Consider the following 7,592-nt stretch of genomic DNA (forward strand, 5'->3'; position numbering starts at 1 on the left):
ATGTTAGCTGTGGCCACCAAAACATCATCTATACCCTCAGCTTTTGTAATTACAAGCTCAGTGCTGAGCTCCAGAAATGACCTGGGACATATTGGCCACCAGACCTACAAATACACTCAACCACAGGTCTAAACCTCCATAGCTGATGTATATGAAACCGCACTGTACAGTAAGACTGAATTTTCCTGCACACATAACAAAGCATGTGCTATTTTTAGAATGTGCTGCTCTTAAGTGGACATTTTAAAGAGGAACCTACAAAAGTTAGGTGTACTTTCTGGTAGTAATTACCTCCTACAAAACGTGACTCATTCCTGCAGTTTGAATGTATACGTTTGATGTCCCAAAATCAGCAGTCTTATAAATAAATCTCTGAATCACAGACGGAAAGCCTTAAGTGTTCAAATATTTCTGGCTGCTCTGGAAAGCAGTTTTTGAGCTTAAGCTTTTAACTTCATAACAAAATTCCAAAGTAGCAATGTTGATATTTAAGGTAGGCAAATGTAGAGAGAAGGCAGGCTGCACTGAGAGAAGTGCATCAGCATCTTGTTCTTTGCCTTGTCTCATGCTTATAGTTTTGTAAACACCACCCAGCTGCAGAGTTGGATGTGAAGAGTACTGAGGCTGGCAGAGGTCTTTTATTGTGGAGGGGTGGTAGCTCAGTGTTACAACAAGGGATGCTGGAGAAATTTGAGAAGGACTCAAATGAGCTCAGAATTCTAAGAATCCAACCTGCAGAATCCACTGTGGAGTGACCCCCTCAGGCTGCGCAGAGTCCGTGGACTTTTGGATGTTTTTTACATTTCTGAAATTTACGCATATTTATTCATAGGAAAATAAGTAAGTTTCTGCTTAGGAAAAGTTGAATGGAACGGGGGATGATACGCTAAATGATACGTGCTAAGGTAAATTGTGTAAATTCTTACAGAACCTCTCATGTAATTATTTGCGCATTTTTCCACATGGTGAAAAAAAATTGCATCCTCCTATGACGGGACAAAAGGACAAAAGGCACCCGACAATCCATGAAACACAGAGGGAGCAGACTTTACACAGTCCATACACACATGCTTTCCAAGCGGAAGGTCTCAGGTCCAATTCCCCACATCTCCTCCTAAGGGTTAGAAAGGCTCCGTCTTAATCCCTGAAGAGCTGTTACCAAGAAGACTACCGGGCTCAATGGTGCAATGGTCTGACACCAGTACAAGGCAACAGCCCAGAGAGCTTTGGCTATTGAGCGGTGTAGAAATGTAACAAATAAATAAATAAAACAAGTAAACTTCCTATGTTAAACAGTCTCGGTAAACTGCATTACTAAAACAAAAAGGAGAAAGAGCTGGATTGTGGGCTTTTCTTAGGGCTCATAAAACAGAAACTAGAACAGAGTTGGGTGGGTCGATACAAGATAGTTAATGGACGGTAGTCAACAGATACAACTAAATGCAACTGTGTCGGTTGAGGCAGAGGGTGTGTTCATATGCAGTATTATCTGTCCAGCAAATTAACAGCAACTGGTGGCTGGAAAATGTAGATAACTTGTTTTCTCAAGCTAAATGGTGAATCTTACCCTCTGTGTTACACATAGACATGTGTGAATGAGCAAGGAGTCCTGGCCAGCACAGGATGGCAACAGACAAATCATGCAGACTACGTTACACAGTTGAGCTGTTTAAACTGTTTTAAATTTTGTATGTTAAACATTTTATGCTATGTTTTATTATCTTGTATTTGTAGTTTGTAATTTTTGTGAACGGCCCAGTGAATTTTGGCTGTTGAGCGGTACAGACATAAAGAAAGAAAGAAAGAAAGAAAGAAAGAAAGAAAGAAAGAAAGAAAGAAAGACAGGTGTTGTATATTATTGGGTACCATCCAGTCCTGTTCAGCACTCCCTTTGTCTTTCCTTTTCCAGGTCAATGTTGTTGTCAGATCTTTCAAAAGTCCTAATAATTGTCCTCTTCTTTCTGATCCTAGTACAAAATACTGATTCAATCTTTAATTGATCTTTCATCTCTGTAGCAACACCCACCATCTGGAAAACCCTCCCTCATGTAGTTTGGGAGGCAGAAAATGTAACATCTTTCAAATGCCTCCTGAAAACACAGTTGCTCACCAAGGCTTTCCCTGAGCTGTAAGTAAATTAATTATGCTGCTCCATTTTACTGCTCTTTGATTTTTTTTTTGCTGTAGTTGGAAGTGTTTTTAATGCTGTGTTTTAATGTCATGTTTTTAATATTGTATTTAATATTGTGAACCGCAAAGAGATTTTATGATATTCAGCAGTATATAAATGCCACAGATAAACAAACAAACAAACAATCTTAATTGTTTTATTTGGAGGTCTTCCATTTCCTCACCTTAAACTAGGGATAGGCAACCTTTTTATGTCACGGGCCACATTCCCTTGTGGGTAATCTGTTGGGGGATGCATGTTGGCGGTGGGTGGGTTGAAAGCCAGTGATGGGTAGGGTCAGAGTCAAAAGTGAGTGGGTCACAGGGCCAGCCCTACCATTAGGCAGAGTGATGCAGTCGCCTCAGGTGGCAGATGCTGGGAGGCAGCAGCTGGCTGTTGGAGGAGAGAGCTCTGTGCTCCATGGCCTGCCCTGTTAGCTCCAAGTTAGCCTGCTCCGTTCAGGTGTGGTAGAGGATGCTGCCCCATTGCAGCATCGAAGAAAGATTCAACTGCTAGTCCAGTCGGCTTGTATACATGAAATGGGAGGGGGTGCCATCTTGTTCTTCGCCTCAGGCAGCATAATATCTTGAGCCGACCCTGGTGGGTCACCTCTTTGCTCTTTCTGCCCTGCCCCCTTTTCTCTCTCTTTTTGCCACCCCCTTTTCTCTCTCCCTCTCCCTTCCCAAGCAATAGGCTTCCAGGGAAGGGATAGATAGCTCTTGCCAGAAGTTTGAACTGATCACACACAGAGGGCTTTTGAAATTAGGCTGAGGGCTGCGCATGAAGATAGGCTAAGGACCACGTGCAGCCTTAGGGCTGTAGGTTGCCCACCCTTGCCTTAAACCTTTGAGCCCAGCCTAGAATTCTGCTGCCTGCATTATTTATCTTACTCGCCATTATGATCATACACAAAAGAAACCTGCAGCTTAAAGATGAAGGAAGAAATCCTATGCACACTTGCATGCAAACTTCATTTATCTCAATGCAGCTTACTTTTGAGTAAACACCCCTAGGATTAAGCTGTATCATATTTATTAGGTTAGGGCATAAGCTTTCATGGACTAGAGAAGTCTTACAGGCATGAAATGTTATCCTCTGTTGGTAGCTACATACATACAGAGGTGTGGGTGCAGAGAAAAAGTGTTGTGAACAGTGGGACTACAATTTCACACTAGGCTAGACTAGAATTTATCGGCAACTTTTATCCCAATTGTGACTAGGGATATCTTTCCCACTCCAGAAAGTAATTGTCTCTCTTAGATGTTAAATTAACATTGAAAAAATAAACGGTGTGACCACCAGCGACTGGTGTGGGGTCACTCTGTTCTTATCTCTTCCATTTGGGCTCTGAATAGAAGTATGACGGACATACTGATATCCTGCTTATTTCATGGCCTTTTGACCCCACTGTTTGGTCCACAAAAGTTTATGCCACACAATAAAATTAGCCTTGGGAGTGTCATAGGACTTTCTTGTATTTGCTAGAACAAACTGACACGGCTACCCCTCTGGAATTCATTATGATCTCATTACTGCTCTCATTTGACCTCCTAACTGGATCTCAGGGTATTTTTTCTCTCTCTTTCTCTCTCTCATATTTGGTTTAAATGTTTGGCTTTCACTTTTGATGCTCTTAGCAGTTTGGCTCCTCCTTGTCCTTCGTGGATTTGTTGCTATGCTCCAGTAAGAGCTTTTCAACCTTGGTCACTCTGTGTCCTTTATCTCTTCCTTTTTCCCTACTCCTGGGATGGTCTTCCTGAACAGATTTGTCACTCTTCCTCTCTTTCCTCTTCTAAGAAACACTTATATATTTTTGCCTCCCTTTTCCGCCTAAATCTTTTATTTTCCTCCTTTTACTCTTCAGAGATTTCTTATATTTTAAAGTTTAATTCAATAATATATTTTGCAACTTCTAATTGTGATCAGATTTAACATTTCAAGTCTGGGGATATAAATTTGCATGCATATACTTGTGCTGTATTCCTTCCCTTTCACCTATTGGACCCTACCACCCCCCACTGTCTATACGCTCTTGTGCACAAGGATGTGTTTCTTTCCTCACTTAAAAAATCAGCTAAGAATACTGTGGAGGTTATGAAAAATAATGTTGTCCAGAAGTTTAAACTGTCTTCTCAAGAAGAAATTGAGAACTTCGGAACCTCTTCTTTGAAAACTCTAGATGGGAAATAAAATCCTTCCTTCGTTTTCAGATAAGGCGGTAGTGTTTACCAAAAACAAAACTTGCAGCACTTCCTTTAAAGAAAAATGGTATGTCGAGATGAAAACAGCATATATTTCTGATCCACTTCTTTACCAGTTGTACATACTTGCCAATTCTGTATTTCCAGAATCAGTCATGAAAACTCTGTTCAGTCCTAAAACTGTAAAGAACTGCATTTTCTGAGCAGTCGTATGGAGGAAATAGCTTTATCCATTGTCTTTCAAGGAAGCCGTGCATTAACGAAGGGGGAGGGGGGAAAGCCTTGATAAGTTCTTGCTTGGTATTTCTTAAATCAATTTTCAGCTTCTGGATTTGCTGCCTGTTTTGCAGCTGTTCTTTGCTGCTGGGTTTGCCTGCATGTCACCGAAGAATCTAAGGAAACACATAAACTCTTCTGCAGCTAAAGGAAGGAGCTGGTGCCAAAGAAAGGGAACCACTGCTGATGGAGGTCACTGCCAGCCAGCTGCTTAAAGTTTGCAGCCGGAGCTTCAGTGTTCTTAACTTACACCAAGGAATACTCCTTACTTGATCAAGTCGCCCATTCTTCTGTGTTTATTCTGAAAATGCTATAGCAGTCCTAGAAAATATTGCTCCAATCCAAGAACAGTACACGCCTTGACAGGGCTGTGTCCATGTAGGCCAGCCTTCCCCAACCAGGTGCCCTCCAGATGTGTTGGATTACAACCCACATCATCCCCAGCCAGCATGGCCAACGAAGGAGGAGAGGCTATGTCGGCCTTTCTCAACCTGGTGCCCTCAAGATGTTTGGGATTACAGTGCCCAGAATTCCGGACCATTGGTCATGCTGGCTGGGAATGATGGGCATTGTAGTCCAAAACCATCTCCAGGGCACCAGGTTGGGGAAAGCTGTTGCAGCCTCTCCTGCTGTATGTAGGGCTGGCCCTATCTTACAGCAGGGTGAGAAAATCCACTCTAGGTGACACCATGAGGGAGAAATAGACGAAGCAGAAATTGGTGTATGAATGGTGCAGCAAGGTGTTTGACAAACTCTTGGCCCTAATGGGGCGCATGTGTGTGGTCACTATTGGGGCTCTGCTTTAGGCAGTGCAATCTCTTGTGCCAGCACCAGCTGCTGGTGTGCAGTTAGATCAGGGCCCAAGGATGAAAGACATCTCTGTTAAAATCAATTGGACATTTTTCCAATGCCTTCAGTGAGAAGTGGACTGCATCCTAAATCCTTAGTTAAATACACATGAAATAGCCCTGATATTGGGGCAGAAATGTTTATTTTCCTCTGGTCTTGATTCAAGATTGCTAGGATCACCATTCCTTGTTCTCAGATGCCTCTCTCTCCATTTGTGTTGGAAAACTTTGCTTGTTGAAAGAACACTGTAAAGTGAGATGGTTCCCGGGCTCTGTATGCACAAAGGTAAACGTTCCAAGGCGATCTTCTAACTGTTCAGTTTCATCACCAAGAAAAGAAGCTGGGCCTCAGGTGAGTATTAGGGGTTTCACATCTGTGTTAACAGCATGTTAAAAAGAACAACCCCTGAACTGCAGAACTCTAGGTTGATACATGCCAATAAGGAACACAAGACTGGAAATTATGTAGGCCCGATCTACACATGCAGCAGAACTGAGCTGGCAGGACCTGAGGTGGTAGAATGGAATGTACAGCCTCAAACTTCCGGTTGCAGATAGTTTTTAAATTCCACCTGTACACACACACACACACACACACACACCAGGGATGTCATGAACATTCAATCAGAGGTGCTCATAAATGTGAGCCAAGCACCGTACTCGAATGCATATGAGCCGGGCTGGAGCATACACAGCCTTGTTGACAGAGCTGCGCTTGCCCTGAAAAATGCTCTATGGGGCTTGGTAGCACTTGAAGCTGCCACCACCAAATCTGCCTTTCTCCAGACCCAAGGTAAATTTAGGGGTGCTTGAGGTGTAGGAGTCAGCGTGCACTTTGCTAGCATCACTTGAAACAGTTTGTCCAGAACAGGACTGCTGTTTTAGTTGTTGACTGGGGCTAGCCGATACAATCATATTATGCCAGGACTTTGCCATCTACATTGGCTGCCAGTTCATTTCCATTCAAAAGTCTAGTTTTAACCTTTAAAAACCTAAACAGCTTAGGGCCAGGTTAGCTGAAGGGGCACTTCCTCCCATATCTTACCTACCCAGTGTGAATTTGGTCCCGTTTAACCCTTAAGGTCAGCATCTGAAATCCTCCTCCAGGTGCCCCCACCAAATGGGATAAGGCAGATGGCTACAAGAGAGGGGGTCTTTTCCATGTTGGAGCCCTATCTGTGGAATGCCCTTCCCAGACAGGCTCGTCTGGCGCTTACATTATGGTCTTTTCTAGGGCTGTTCATGGACATACACACTCCCATTCACTTCGGAGGCCGATTCAGATCTTCTGAACCAGCCCTCATTGGCTTCAGACCGATTCAGACCCAATTCACTTTGGATTCAGATCGGAATCAAGATTCAGATATCCAAATTATTTGGATTTTATGTTTCTACTGACTTGCATTGGAAAACAGAAATTACCGTATCTCTTTCTGTTGTTATGATAACTGCATGGAATTTGGGGACCTGGCAGCCCCAAGGGAGGTGACTGAACCTGTCAAATCTCAGTTTGGCCTAGTAGTTTTTGTGCTTGGCACAGGTAAAATTTGCTTTTTTCAGGGAAATCTCTCAAAGCAAAGAGCTACAATTCTTCAGTGCTTCCACAGAAGTGCATGAAATTTGGGCAACTGGCAGCCCCAATGGAAGTGACTGAAACTGCAAAATTTTAGACAGCATGATCCAGTAGTTTTTGTGCTAGCCATGCATAAAATTTCCTTTTCTCAGGAACAAAAAAGGTAAAAAAAAACCTGTCACCCACACAGGGGATTAGAGATCCTAATCAGAAGGTGTTTAAGGTGACAATTAGGTAGGGGTAGACGAAAGTCCCTTACCCGTCGTCGAAGGACGTTCGCGGTGGGGGGGAGGCGCTTCGCTGCTCCCCCCGCGAAGTTCAGGCCGGGGGGGGAGGCTTCCCACCTCGCCCCGGCCGAAATTCAGGCCGGGGAGGAGGCTTCCCGCCTCGCCCGGCCGCGAATGCGAAAGTTAAAAAAAAAAAAAAAAAAAACGCCCCCTGATAGGCTACGTGACGATTCACGTAGCCTATCACGGCTAGATCTGCAAAGTCAGCCGTGATAGGCTACGTCAATCGTCACGTAG

At 43.5% G+C, this 7,592-nt stretch overlaps 1 long non-coding RNA gene across 1 annotated transcript; it reads left to right on the top strand.

Moving 5' to 3' along the window:
* Window positions 1-1,579: 1,579 nt before the first annotated feature.
* On the top strand, window positions 1,580-7,221 carry LOC146345117 (uncharacterized). The gene is made up of 3 exons (XR_014792437.1): window positions 1,580-1,688; window positions 2,017-2,128; window positions 4,381-7,221. It is a non-coding gene; the product is annotated as an uncharacterized LOC146345117 (long non-coding RNA).
* The last annotated feature ends 371 nt before the right edge of the window (window positions 7,222-7,592 follow it).

The sequence above is a fragment of the Heloderma suspectum genome, chromosome 5 (genome assembly GCF_057233095.1).
Source record: "Heloderma suspectum isolate Gila_16-S chromosome 5, 16-S_ref, whole genome shotgun sequence".
In the NCBI taxonomy this organism is placed as follows: domain Eukaryota; kingdom Metazoa; phylum Chordata; class Lepidosauria; order Squamata; family Helodermatidae; genus Heloderma; species Heloderma suspectum.